At 44.1% G+C, this 15302-nt stretch overlaps 1 long non-coding RNA gene across 1 annotated transcript in view; it reads left to right on the top strand.

The window, feature by feature from the left end:
• The window catches only part of LOC102467950 (uncharacterized), a 72106-nt gene that overhangs the window by 35071 nt on the left and 21733 nt on the right, over positions 1–15302 (top strand). Inside the window, exon 3 of the long non-coding RNA XR_003550859.1 lies at positions 10077–10155. This is a non-coding gene — a long non-coding RNA (uncharacterized LOC102467950). The remainder of the gene's footprint in view (positions 1–10076; positions 10156–15302) is intronic.

The raw sequence follows: 15302 nt of genomic DNA, 5'->3' as shown, positions 1-15302 counted from the left end.
AATAAATAAATAAATAAATAAATAAATAAATTTGTTTTACTTAAACACTTAAGAATTTTTTTAAAGACTTACTCAAGTAAAAAAAAAAAAGACTTACTCAATGCCAAGTAGTGTTCCTTAGTGCTTTACAAATATTAAATAACTAGATCTACTTAAAAATCTTCATTTTGCAGATGGGGAAATAGGTACTTGTCACATAGTTGATAAGAGGCACAACTGGGATTTGAACGCTTACAGTCTAATTGCAGATTCTGTGCTTTTAATCACTATATTATCTATATATATATGTGTGTGTGTGTGTGTGTATATGTATGTGAGCTGAATACTGAACCGATGATCTTCACATGTTTTCAAATGCTAGACTAGGATACCACCTGCCCTATGCCATGGGGAACACCCTTTAGTCAGGTGGCTAGATGTATAGACTCCAGAATCACACCAACATGGACTTGAATTCTATCTCTACTAGTTACTAGATATGTGACCTGGGCCTAGTTATTTAACAATTTTAACCTTGGCATCCTCAACTGTAAAAAAACAAAAAACAAAAAACAAAACCCAAAAAACAGAGATAATAATAGTCACTATTTCATAACAGTAAACACAAAGCCTTTGGCATAGGATGTGGCACATAGTAAGACATAAATCAATTTTAATTATTGCCATTATTAGTTTAGTATATAGGCACCCCATTTCCAATTTTCATTAATGTTGAAGGTAAGCTTTATTCTCATCTTTTTAAAAAAGAAATATTTATTAAATCTTATATTATTTTTTAATCTGACCAGAGAGAGAGAGACATGGAGAGAGAGGGGAAAGTGAGAAACCAAATCGCCAGGTCCAGGATTTGAACTGTGGTCAGCCATGTGCTTCAACTACCTTGTCACCTGCTGGTCCCACTTTGTTCTCATCTTTATTTGAAATACAAAGACATATATCTTTGGTCCAGCAGTTCTACTATTGTGTTGTCAGAAAAGTCATGATGCTTTTTTGCATAGAAAAACAGAAAAATATATGATCACTTTTCTGACTACCCAACATAAAGAATATATCCCTTGATGTGCTTGCCAAAAGTACACCAAAGTATATGTATAAAAATTTCTTTGAGATGTTGTTTGATTATGCAATGAACTGGAAATCATCCAAACATCCAACACTAGAAAACTTGTTAAATAAATTTTAATACATCCAAATAAGGAATGATATTTAGAGATTCTAATAAGGCCCAAGGAAGAACAGCCTTCAGGCCAGCTCAGATTCTGAACTAAGAAATCAAACAGAGGTGTGGCAGATGAAGGCCTAATTACCTCTGACAAGACTAGGTTATATGCTGTACCATAATTATTTCATATTTAGTGAGAGACAAATAGGCTTCCTCCTACCGAAGACCAGAACTGGCAGACACTTGTCAGTTCTGTCCACTTCAGGGGAGTAGATGGCCCACCTCCTCCAGGCATCTCAATCCTGAGCAAAAAAGGGCAGGGGCCAACAGGTGGTATGGGGATTAGGGCACTGGATTTGTACACGGCCATCCACAATTTGAGTCCTAGATCTGATAGTTTGAAAATCACACTGGGTCCATATTTGTGCGTGCCCAAATCCTGAGAGGAAGACGGAGGAGAAGGGATTGTGGCGTGGCCATCCTCCTATGGGGGATGATTTCCAAATTTCCCTCTCTGGCTCTCATCAGTGACAATGCGAACTGTGTAGCAAAAACAAAACAAAACAAAACAAAAAAAAAAAAAAGGAAAGGGCAGAGTTTAACTTAACACGTTTAGGTTATTCTTCCAAAAGTGTCTATCAGGTAAGTCACTCTGCACTAAGGACCAGAGGAAGTAAAGGAACAGGAAGGAGCCAGAGTGACATTAATTGAGTGCCTTTCACTTGGAAGGCACAGTTTCTGCTAATGAAGACTACGCAAACATTAAAAGTAAGGAGTAGGGGCTAGCAGGAGCCTTGAAGGTGAAGGCAGCTGGATCCCACGTGGCCGACTCAAAAGTTTGAGTCCCCAGACCCAGTGGCTTGAAAAACACATCTGGTGTGAGTCAGTGTGCTCAGAACCCTGAGAGGAGAATAGAGGAGTAGGGATTGCATCATGGCCATCTCCCAAAGGGTGATTTCTCACCTTCTCTATCTTTCTAACTCTCTGTCTCTCTCTGGAAAACATAAGCACCTTATAGTGAAACTGGAGGAAAAAAAAAGAAAAACAAGAAAGAAAGAAAAGTAGAGTATATTTGCTGCATATGTGTGAAAAGATCTCTAGGATGGCATTTTAAGTGGAAAAAGTGAGATGCAGAATGATATCTCTTTCATGTAACAGTTCATTAGAGAATTTACATAAATATGTGGTAACAAGGATGCACAAAAAGCAGTAATAGTGCTTATGTTTTGAGAAGGGATTCTCGAAAAGAAGAGGGAACTTTTCCTTTTATTAGTCTTTTTACTGTTTTAATTATCTTCCCATGTGTATGTATGAATCTGCTTTTTAAAAAGAATTATTTAATTTAATTTAATTTATATTTCTTAATTTGACCAGAGAGGGACAGAAAGAGAAAAAGAAAGTGAGAAAACAAGCCGCCAGGTCCAGGATTTGAACTGCAGTCAACCATGTAGTAGTCCAGTGCCCTTTACCACCATGCTACCTGCTGGCCCTGACATTCATTTTTTAAAATACTGATAAAGTAAGCTAGACTGTGGGTTTAATGGCCATTATTATTTTCTTTTTTTATACTTTCTGTAAAAGTAAGTTTTAATAAATGTTACTTGAAAAATAAAAATAAGGCAGCATTAAAAAAATATGCGGGACCTGCAGATGATATACTGATTACATCACTGAACTCTCATGTAGTTGACTGAGGTTCGAGTCCCGGACCCCATGACTTAAGACTCACACCAGGCCTGTATGTGTACCCAAGATCCTGAGAGAAGAATGGAGGAGAGGGGATTGCGGTGTGGCCATCCCCGCTGGGAGGTGATTTCTTGCTCTTTGTCTCATCTTTCTCTGTCTCTTTGGCATGCACATGTGCCTTATAGCAAAAATCTCTGAAAAAGAAAAAAAAATTGCTCTTTCTAGCTTTGAGAGTCCAAATGAGCTATAATCATAGAGACGCCAGACTAGTCAAAATTGGAAGAAAGAGCTATAATCACAGGAAAAGAACTCTCTCCGCAATTTGAAGTATCCCAGAAAAAGCAGCAGTAATGACAGCAGAGCTGACTTCAGGAAAAGCAGAGACAGTCTTGGTGGGGCCTGCAGTGGCTGGGATGGGCAATAACAGGAAAAGACGCAAACAAAAACTGCCACCCAGGACCCAAGTTCCCCAAGAAAGGGAGAGACGGAAGGGCTAAGGTGTAAAATAAGCAGGAGGTGAATTTCAGAGTAAATACAAAGTGATTATGACTCACAGCCTGATGACCCTCAAGGCTCAAGAGGCCTCAGAAACCAGCTCACGGTTGTGTAACCGAGGTGCTCTGCTGGAGAAGCCCTGCGGACCATCACTCTGCCTCCCGCAGCCACAGGTCATCAAAATGAGGTCAGTGTGACAAGCCTGCAGGAGGCAAGATAGCTGCCTTAGACAAATATTTCATCCCTCCTTCCGCCTGCCAAAACTCTGGCAGGGAGCGTCCTTATAGCAAAGCATGTCTGTGGCCTAATGATTTGTCACACCTCTGTCACTAGACCAGACCCTAGAAGGGAATTCCAAAGAATCGACTTTCATGGGAACAAAATAGGGTCAGTCATATTGCAATCTTGCTCAAATCACTAACAGATACTTGAACACCCAAATTCCTTAAAGCAGCTTGGGTTACTACACACCTCACATTCCAAGAAGCTTGGAAGAGAGTGTTGGAAGTGAGTGTGGCCGCCCACCTGAGGGCGTTTCTAAGTGAGTGTGGCTGCCCACCTGAGGGCGTTTCTCACCGTTCCCTAGCAGTTAAACGTCGAGATGAAGGATATTTCTTGAACTTCCTTTGGTTGTCACAAAAGGAAAGCGACCATTGCATAACAAAGCACAGAGCACTGTGAGTTAAGGAGTCCCTGATGCTGTTCCTCCCTTCAGTCATTTTCTTTGTTTAAAGAATTCAGAAACAGTGAAAGTTCATGAAGAAAAACATCTCCAGCAGGAAAATGAGTGAGAGTTAGTCAGCAGCTCTCCCTGCTCAGACGTCCATGAGGTTGTAACTTAATCTTGACAACATAGTCTTTCCTGGAAGAGACTGAGCAGCGATTTATCATTTTATAATTTGTGGTTTAAATCGGAGCCGTAAACTAGGCAGCTGTATGGGTCTGAGGCACTTTTGAATCTTTTGAAAACCCCAGGAGGCAGGAAGACAGCTTCAAACTCGAGGCCCCAGACTCTTGGGGTTTCACTGAGCGAGCACAAAGGACGCGGTTCCTGGACTCCCTCCCCTTTCTTCGAGATGTATGGAATGCACGCCTTTGTTTTAGGCTTGGGAAAAAAAGCAGACTTTGATAGCTGGAGCCATGAGTGGGCCCCTTATATCTTACGATGGCGGTTTTTCAAATGGTACAGGATCCCCTGGGGCCTGAGAAGCTGGAAGCTGAGGGGGGAAATGGGTGGAGCAAGGGGAAGCCAGGGAAGGGAGGAGTGCCAGGAGATAGCTCTGCTGACTTCACGCTTTTCCACCAGGGCCTGCCCTGCCTACCTCTGTTGACATCAAAGCTCACGGAGAGCTCTGCACGCCTGCTCAGTCTGGCCTGCCTGCCGCCGGCCCGTGGGAGAAGGAATTGGCTATTGGCCCTGTGACAGAACTGAGAACAAAATTTCTAAAATGAGTTTTTCCTTAAAAAATAAATTTTTTTTCTTTCAGCTCTGTGTGTTTGCTCTGGGTTCCCCTCCTCCCGGAGCACAAGCTGAGGGGTTCAAGTATCCACCAGGGTGAAAGGCAGTTTTTACAGAGATGCCTCCAGAAACTTGGGCAGCTTCCCAAGGTGCCTCACTGGTTCTGCAGCAGCGTTGGCTGGCTGTGGGTTGATGGGTGTGGCTTTGCAATCATGTTGGGGCGCCTGGATCTGGGAGACTTGGCTCCTCTCCGTGAAGAAATGCAGGGCATCAGATTTTTGCTGGCAGCTGAGTTCTCAAGGCTGTTGCTATTCCATCTCTCCTCCCTGCTCCCCTGCTGGGATTTACTTGTTTTCATTCCCATCTCTTTTCTTTGGAGTCCTCTGGCTTCTCCCCAGGAAGGAAGCAGAGGAAATAAGATGACTGCTCTGTCTACTGTCTCTTATGACCTCCAAATCTGCTTATCACACGAAGCCCAGGGCCAAAGGAGTGGTGCCACCATTGCCGAACAAAGTTGCCAGAAATTCCATGTTAAAACCAAGTTGCACAGCACCAGTTTAAAATACATGAGGTCTTTAAAAAATTCATGGAAATGCACATTATGAAAAGATATGCATGGACTGCAACATTTTTTTGCATCAAAATAAATTCATACTTTAATTCCATCTTCCATGAGTTATTGAAAAATAATGATTTATTTTTAAATTATTTATTATTTATTATTTTAATTTGACCAGAGAAAGACAGAGAGAGCTGGGGAGCAGGGGTGAGAAAGCAAGCTGTCAGGTCCAGGACTCAAACCACAGTCAGCCCTGTGGGAGTCCAATGCCTTAACCACCATGCCACCTGCTGGCCTCCTTCCGAGAATTTTTTGAAGTACTTTGTGTGTGTGTGCGCGTGTGTGTTTATTTCACAGTCCTATTCTCTATTAGCCTCAGACAGTTTAAGAACTGTTATCTTTAATCGCCTTCTACTGTTCAATGTGAATTTAAAGAAAAATGTGGGCTGTAAGTAGGTTCCTTGGAAATTCAGCTCCAGCAACAAATCTTAGCACCTTTGGTTCTGTATCTGGTTATAGATTACAATTACAGGTCAAAGGATGCCAGCAGTCTCCCTCTTTTTTAAAAAATAAATTTATTTAATTTTATTCATTATTATTATTATTATTTTAAAATTTGTCTAGGGCACATGTGGTCATCAGAGAGAGAAAGAGGAAAAAGGAGGAAAGGGAGAAAGCAAGCCCCCAGGTCTGGGACTTGAACCATGGTCAGCCGTGTGGGAGTCCAGCACCTTACCCATTATACTACCTCCTGGCCCACATTCTTCCTCTTTTTACTGTACTACTGCTGGTCCTCTGTCCTGACTTGGGAAATTTCCCAGGGGAATCTAGCTTAGGCTCTTCTGGAACACAGTCACAGTGAGAGCTACCTGTGCTAGCTGTGTCCAGGTCTGAGTGGGCCTGAAGGCTAGGCACGTTGAAGAACACATGATTGAGGGGCCTGAGGGGACTTGTACGACACCGGAGCGGTTGACTGTTTATCCACAAGTCTTGAAGATGCCGCCCAAAGGAAAAAGTGGTTCTGGAAAAGGGGGTAAAGGGGGAGCAGCGTCTGGGAATGATACTGCTGACAAGAAGTCACAGGGTCCCAAAGGTGGTAGCAATGCAGTAAAGGTCAGAAACATTCTATGTGAAAAACACAGCAAAATGATGGAAGCCATGGAAAAGTTAGAGTCTGGAATGAGATTCAATGAAGTGGCCACACAACAGAGTGGAGAGAAAGCCAGGCAAGGGGGTGACTGGGGTTGGGTGACCAGAGGATCCATGGTGGGACCATTTCAAGAAGCAGCATTTGCCTCGCCAGTCAGTGGGATGGATAAACCTGTTTACAGACCTACCACTTAAGACAACATTTGGACATCATATTACCATGGCTGAAGGGAGACAATAAAATTATATGAAAGACTGAAAAAAAAAGAACACATGATTGATTCCTGTCCTTAAAGAAAATAATAGGGTCCAGCAGGTGGCATGGTAGCTAAGGTCCTGGACACTCCCACATAGCTAACCACAGTTCGAGTCCCGGAACTGGTAGCTTGCTTTTTCGCTTTCCCTCTCTCTCTCTGTGTCTCTCTCTGGTCGAATTGAAAAAATAATAATAAAAATTAATGAATAAATAAAGTGGAATAATTCTTTAAAAAATAATAGAAATATATTTCAGATAAGAAATTGGTAAGGTAGTCCAAACCTTATATTTTAAAACCAAGGATTTTTAAACAAGGAAATGAAAATGTAGAAAAGTTAGTCAAGTGGCCAGCAGGTAGTTAAGGTGCTAGACTCCCACATCGTTGCCTGTGGTTGAGTTCCAGACCTGGCAGCTTGAAAATCACGTTGAACGTGTATGTGGGCTTATCTAAAAATCCCAGGAGAAGAGTGGAGGTGAAGGGACTATGGTGTGGCCATCCAAACTGGAGGAGTAATTTCTCACTTTCCTCTCACTATCTCTCTCCGTCCTTCTCTGGCGAGCACACGCTCCCTATTGCAAAGACTTAAAAAAAAAAAAAAAGTTAACAAATTTGCCTGAGATTAGGTGTCACAAATTAATATCACAGGCAAGTATTAGCCCCTGAGTCTATCTGTAGCATATATATCCTTGAAGACCCAAATCCAAACAACCAGGGTTACTGTAAGTGATGCACTGAAGTTGAGGGTTAAAGGTAGCTAAAACCTTCCTCTTGATTTTCTGGGCTCAAATGGACTCCCTCCAGACTGTCAAAACATTTGAAACTAATTCAAAATGCTTTTTGGAGAGCCATTTCAACTCAGCTTACAGGCATTCTTGAGGCCCCTTTCTAAGAAGAAATGGACCAGCATTTTGTTTGGCTTAGACCCAAGTCAGGCTCTGCCTGCCTGGGACTGTACATCTCTGCCTTTGACTGTCTGACAGCTAAAGCTTTAGGCTCTTGCTCCTCAATCAACACTACCAAAAATCAGCAGTGCTGGCTCAACTCACAGGCCTTGATCTGTAACTCCCACGTAGTTGACACCATTCTCCTTTTTTGGTCTTTTTTTTTTTTTTGAGAAGTTTTTGCTATAGGGCGTGTGCGTTCGCCAGAGAGACAGAAAGCGAGAAATCACCCCCCAGGGGGGATGGCCATGCTGCAATCCCTTCTCCTCCTTTCTCCTCTCAGGATCTTGGGCATGCATGCACCTGGCGTGAGTTTGAGCCACCAGGTCTGGGACTTGAACTGCAGTCAGCTACATGGGAGTCCAGCAACATAGCCATTATGCGAACTGCTGGTCCCGACACCATTATCCTTTTAAAGAGACATTAAAAATATAGCAAGCTTTTCTTCCATGAACACTCCACCTCAAACTTCCATCATCATCTCTTTACTACTATTACTGAGTGTTCAATATAACCTAGATAATGGGACAAATAAGGCAGGTTGGTCCATCAGTCCATGACCTCATGGATCTTTAAGTGCCATGGGTATGTGTATATCATTGCATTATTGTACATATAACCAGGCTAAAGATTAAAAGAAAAAAGACAATAGCCCAGAGCCTCTGTCCCAGTAATTCTGCATTCACCCCACCTAAGAAAGTCAAGGATCTAATATTCAAGTTCTTCAGTGTTCTCTTGGCTTGCTTCCCAGCTGTGGTCAAATTCTCTGCATGCTCATTCCTCCTTTTCTGGATTACTTGTGGAATTGCCCGGAGTGCAGAGGCATGAAGAATGCAGGCAGTGAAAGAAAAACGCATCTGCTAACGATTGACTGAAGCCAGTTGTAGTTGCATACGGTCAGGGTTTTCAGTTGCAAGCAACAGAAACCAACTCTGACTGATTTAAGCAAGAAAGAAATTTGTTGAAATGCCTATTGAGAAACCCATAGAATCATTGGAAAGCCTAGAGAAACAAGCTCAGAAAACACAGGAACCAGGACCCCAGGATCACAGTGAGGGGGACATGCACAATTACAACAGAGAGTGACTGGAGGATACCACTCTTGCCACTGCCTGTTGCTGGGCCACAACTTAAACTGCCACCATCGTTAGCCCTGGACACCACCATGAGCACTGCTGTTCCAGGAGCCTATACACTTTGGTTGCCCTGTAATCTGCCCCGTAAAGGATTCTCTGTGGTCCCTATTTGTTGGTGCTCATAATTTCTGATTCCAAATGGAGCAGGTGCGCTTACTTGGCCAAGTCCCGGTTATGTGCCCATGTCATGCCTGCAAAGGAGACTGGAAAAGAGAGCAGCTGGCCTTTGGAGTTCTTAACGAGGGCACCATGATTTACAAAGTGGTAAATATCCTAAACATAGGAAGAGAGTTCAGCTACTGAGTGGCCAAAAATGATGCTGTCTAAAGCCCTTCCTCTAATCCCATGTGAGGGGGAGAGCCTGGGTCAACATTGCTAGTCTGCCAGTGAGTTGGAAATGAGTCCAGTGTACACATTCCAGCACTAAGCCCAGTATCCACTGACCTGAGAAACAATTCCCTAGGTAAGCAAAGACAGCACAATCAGGTTGACCTCTCCATAGAAAAGGGGAAGACTTCCCTGGCTGCCTGCCTCTCTCTTCTCAAGAGTCCCTCCCCTCTTCCTTCCCAGTCCCAGGGAGGAGAGAAGAGATCTCGAACAGCCACTTTCCTGCCCTGATCTGCTCCAGCCATCCTTTTCACACCAGCAGGAAGGATATGGAAGCTATTGCTGTCCAAAAACAAAAGACCAAAGCTTGTGTTGCAGATTTGTATATTTGGCCTTGACCTTTCATCACAGACCCGCTGCTTGAAATTTTGATGATTTATGGATCCTTTGTAGGGTGGTTCATCATGGTTTTAACAACACTAGCTGCCAAGCAGTTGGGGTGGAACTTGAGATGGGGGTGGATGCGGGGAGACCGGATGTATGCTAACCTGCAGCCCACAGGCCTCAAAACCCCTAGCCACAATTTCCTCTCACTGATGTTGTCCAACGGGCATTTTTTATCTGTGACTTATTTTTTGCTCGTTTGTTTGAGCCTTCCATCCACTATGGAAGTTGGTTTAAAGAAAAAAAAAAAAAAAGAAGCCCCAAGTAAAACCAAAAATGGAAACTCTTTTTTGAGTCATCTAATTATTATGGCCCCTGCTGTTGAAAGAGATGCAAACTAACCCCAGAGTGTAGCACTCCTTAGAGGATGACCCACAGGTTCAGGCAGTCCCTCAATTCACTGTCAGGATCCCAGCCTGGTGCGGTCCTTAGTGAAACAGTGTTCCTTTAACTCTTTCCAGGGATGTGACTGGGAAGCACCATTTGGGCAGGATGGATACTCCAACTCTGATCCTAGCTTCAAGAGAGGAGGGCAAAGCGGTAAGTGGAATGTGCCTCTTCCCACCCTTTCCTCCGCTTCTTACCACAAACCCAGCTTCTACGTCATCCTACCTTTTCCTTGACATAGTCAGAAGCCCTAGGGGAAACACACAGGAAACCTTTGTAAAAGCTCTGGGTAGTTGGAAACTCCTGAGTGTCCCTTTTTTAGTAAGATTACTAGGAATCAATCAATTAAGAATACATTAGCTTGGCTTCTTATAAAAAAAAACCTTTGCTAGCCAAGGCTCGATTCTATAGTTAGTTTCAAATTTCTTTAGAAGGTAAACATAAAAAATAACCAGAAAAAGGGATGACCCCGTGGCCTAGTGATTAAGGGAGCTGGATCCTACATGGCCAACCACAAAGTTTAATCTTGGCTCCATTGGTTTGAAAAACATGCCAGGCATGTTGGGACCAGCAGGTGGCATGGTGGTTAAGGTGCTGGACACTCACACATGGCTGACCATAGTTCGAGTCCTGGACCTGGTGACTTCCTTTCTCACTTTCCCTCTCTCTCTTTCTCTGTGTCTCTCTCTGGCCAAATTAAAATAAATGAATGAATAAATCAAATTAAATAAATAATTCTTTAAAAAAAAAAAAACACATGCTAGGCACGTGTGTGCGCATGCCCCAAATCCTGACAGGATGGAGAAATAGAGAAGAAAAGACTATGGCATGACTATGCCTCACTAGGGGTGATTTTTCCACCTCCATTACCTTCTCTTTCTCTCTCTCTCCCTCTCTCTCTCTGGCAAGCATGTGCGCCTTCTGGCAGAATTTTAAAAAAAGAGAGAAGGAGAGAGAGAAATAATCCAAAAAAAAAAGGAAAAATCTCATTTTTGTAAATTCTGAAAATGCAACTGAAGACCTTGTCCATTTTGTTTTTCAGAGTCCTTTTAGGATCCGTGTGACAAATTTCACTTAGAATTTAGCACGAGAAAAAGGATTACATTTTTTCATGAGCTGATATTGCTTCCTTTATTCCAGACAGTAAGAATGACATAACCAGATGCATTTCCCTTTTTGATTAAACTGTCAGGAAACCTACATTTCAGTTCAGTATTCGTTTACAGAATTATCTTATCTCTGGTTCCTGGTCTTCTCCTTCCTCTATATTCTAATAGTTTCTCATTTTCCCTTTCGTTTTTACTTTAACTGTCTCACTTGTTTGCACATCTTAGCTACAACAGAGTTTTTCAAGAAGCAGGCAAAGTGCAGGAAACAGCAAAACCAGCTGATAAATAGTGCTTGACCAAGGTCACCCCAGAAGTTGATTTCACTTTCCTGATGTACTGAGGTTAGTTGGAGAAACTAGCTCACAGGTGAGCGTGCATGCACAAGGGGCCTTCACAAAGTTCACCAGAGGCACTAGCAGATGTTGTAATGGCTACGTTGCTGGACTTCCATGTAGGCAACCATGGTTCAAGTCCTGGACCCGGCAGCTTAAAACTCACGCTGGACATGCGTGTGTATGTGCTCAAAAGCCCAAGAGGAGAATGGAGGACACGGGATTGTGGTGTGACCATCCCCCCCAGGGGGGGTGATTTCTCGCTTTCTGTCACTCTGGTGAGTGCGGGGAGCAAACCCTCTAAAGAAAACCTCCCTCTCTAAAAAAAAAAAAAAAAAAAAAGTTCACAGGGACCAGCTAGTGGTGTGGTGGTTAAGATGGTCGGATCTCACATGGCCAACAACTTTGCTACTTGAATCCTGGGCCCAGCGGCTTGAAAAACATGCTGGGTGCACGTGTATGAGAGCCCAAAATCCTGAAAGAAGGTTAATATTAGAGAAGGAACTGTGGCATGACTGCCCCCCAAGGGGTTTGCTTTCTCACTTTCCCTCTTTCTCTTTCGCTCAATCTGTCTCTCTCTGGTGAATGCATATACCTGCTTTGAAAACACGCACACACACACACACACACACACAGTTTATGAAAAATAAACTTAGGAAAAAAGTATGCGTGGATTTCAAAATTGTCTTTGCACCAAAATAAACTCATACATTAATTCTATTTTGTCATGAACTTTTTGAATTCTCTTCATAACTATTAGCAGAGCATATTTAAGTATTTATTTGCTATAGGCATGTGTGCTCACTGGAGAGAGACAGAGAGAGAGAAGGAGAGAGAGACCGGAGACAGAACGGGAGAAGTCACCAATTTGCCTCCCTCCTGGGATGGGGATGGCCAGGCCTCAACCCCCTTGTCTCCATTCTCCCCTTGGGACCATGGCCATGCAAGCACATGCCAGGTGTGTCCCTCAAGCCCTCAGGTCCAGGACTCAAACTGTGCAGTCTGCCATGTGGGACCCAGGGCTCCAACCACCATACCACCTGCTGACTTCAACTATATATAAATATTTTGATAAAAAGAGTGAATGAAGAACGGAGAGAGAGAAAGAGCCAGGGAGATATTTTTGACAGAGTCTCACCATGTTGTGGTCTTCCTTTCCCAGCCTCCCAGTTAGCTGGGATTGCATGTACACTGTTTAAATCAGACCGGTTATCAAATCTGGACCTCCTGTGCAGCCTCAGCCACCATGCAGCAAGCCCTCCCACTTTCACCACTTTGGCTGGGCCTCAAAGTATTTAATTAGAAGGGAAAAGGTCCTAGGGATTAAGTAGTCAGATCAGCAAAGACCAGGGCAGTCTTGGAAGGCTTCCTGAAGGAAGCAATACTTAAAGTATTAAAGGCTTGAAGTTAATTTCAGAGATTCATTTCATGGGATCAGATATATGGTTTAATTCGGACCATAAGAGGCACTGGGACAAGTTATTGGGACTTTGGTGGACTCTTTCCTTGAGAATTGGTTCTGGACCTTGTGTAGCCAGTGCATTGCTTTCTGGGGAGCAATTATATAAAGATAAGTCCTCAGGAAAATGGTGAAGTAGATGAGACTGGTTTGGATACCATTGGCACTTAAGATGAGACTTTTTCTTTCTTTCAGCTTGTTGCCACAGGGCGTGTGTACTCTCTTGAGAAAGATAGAGAGAGGGAAAATGAAAAATCATCTCCTGGGGATGGCCACATTGCAATCCCTTCTCTTCCATTCTCCTCTCTGGATTTTGGGCATGCATACACGTGCACCCAGTCTGATTTTCAAGTCTCTGGGTCTGGGACTTGAAACGTGCTTGGCTATGTGGGAGTCCAGCACCTTGCCGCCTGGTGGCCCCAGATGGGACAATTCTTTATAAGAACTATCTCACCTGCTGCAGTATGTTTAGCATCCTGTGTCCCTCTACCAAATGTCAGTAGCAATCCTCAGTCATTGGGGCTGCCAATGCCTTCAAATGCCTACATGCTTTCTCTACATCTTCTGATGGGCAGTACCACAGAGGTGAGACCCAACCCTCCTTCAAATGCCTCAGATTCTCCTCCCTAGCCTAAACTAAGACTTCCAAATTTAACAAATAGCATACAAACTGTCCAGTCAAATTTGAATTTCAGATAAGCAATGAATTTCTTTTTTATATATACCCCCAATATTGCATTGTTTGTCATTTATCTGAAATTAAAAACTAGCTAGGGGTCCTTAGTTTATCTGGAAGTCCTACCCACAACCCTTCAGCATCACAGACCTGCCTCCGAGGAGTTCTCAATGGCTTAGTCGCTGTTCCGTGTGCCGAACATTTCCTACTTCTTCCCCGTCAGGATCCATCTACTCTGCATTTCGGTCCTTGATGTTCACTCTCTGTGCTGTCTCAGTGGGAGGCTAAGTACTTTGAGCCAGATGAACAGTCTTCTTCACATGTAGGCTAGTTAGCCCATTCAGGCAACATCTTAACCTGCTTCAAGTATACAGCAGGCCCTGGAAGACCCTCAGACTGAATGGTGGTAGGAAGATAGACAAGGACATCAGAGCAACTGTTCTTAGGCCTGAGGCCATCACACTCAGTGATCCTCAGGGGTTCCCACCTTGGACTGTGCAATGGGAGCTTTAAACACTACTCCTGCCTAATCCTACCCTCAAGATTCTGATTGAACTATTCTGGGGTGGAGCCTGGGCATGAAGATATTTTTAAACCACACCCCCTCCTAGGGTGATTATAACATGCAGCCAAGGTTAGAATCACTGCTCTACTTTCTGAGAAAAGAGAGAGGAAGGGGACAGGGAGATAGAGGAGGAGAGAGAACAAGAAAGCACAAGACTGGCGTTCAGGTGCTCTGTTTGGCAAGGGTGATACAGGGGATTTGCAAGAATCCAAGGCAAACACATTCCAACCAAGGAGAGGGAGACTAGTTCAAAGAAGTAATACACTCTGAATGTGTTCCATTTTGAGCAAAACAGATGTGAAACGGTACTTCTGAAAAACCCAAGGAGTGCTTCGTTTTGTGCCAGATGCTATCCTCAGAGATGCCCCAGGTTACCAAAAAAGTCCACTGGAGAGAGCCCCATTTTTCTTTATTACCCAGTGATTCTAACCCATGCTAGCAACAGGTTCAGAGTGCAGGCTGCTCACACGCAGAGCCTCGCTTGTGTTGGCCAGGGAGTGAGCTTCTGATGTCACTGTGGGCACCTCGGCAAAAGAGGCTCCACTCTCCACTCAGAGTGGGCTGCGAGCCCAGCATGTCAGTCCCTGTGCCATCCACACACGCCGGCCTCCCTCTGACAACTAGGTCAGCATAGACACGGCTCCAGCCTCTGCCGAGAGCCACTTGCTGCTGGCAGGAAGCTGCTTCTGCAGAATTAAAAACCATCAGAGTTGATCAAAGGAAGTGCAGGGCAGGCTGGCGGGCCGGATCCTAATCTCTGCTCACTGGCCTCACACATCACTGCACATGAGTCACCCGCTGAGCTCAGCGGACATGCTGTTTGGATTAGGCTTTCACAGGCAAGCTTTGCCAAACTCGCCTTTGCCGTCTTGCTGCACAGAGCAGCCAAGAGGCGAGGGAGGAAGGTGGGGACGTGGGTTGGATATGTTGCCCAAGTGCCAGGGAGGAGGCTTAGCCCCCCAGGCTCCAGGGAGTGGCTGTGAGTCTTAGTGCCCCCAGCCCATTGCCTCCACTCAGTGGCCTGAGCCTTATCAGGAGCCACTGAGCCCACAGCAGGTCCACACGTCCTTCCTCTCTTGCCGGCTCTCCAGTTCAGATGGACTGTGACAGGGCATGCTTCTCGCCTTCACTCAACCATTTGCCTCTCAACCAGCAGGAA

Source organism: Tupaia chinensis, unplaced genomic scaffold, assembly GCF_000334495.1.
Source record: "Tupaia chinensis unplaced genomic scaffold, TupChi_1.0 Scaffold000050_1, whole genome shotgun sequence".
NCBI classification, from domain to species: Eukaryota; Metazoa; Chordata; class Mammalia; order Scandentia; family Tupaiidae; genus Tupaia; species Tupaia belangeri.
The sequence above is the reverse complement of the archived record's forward strand: the minus strand, read 5'-3'. Positions and strand labels throughout refer to the sequence as shown.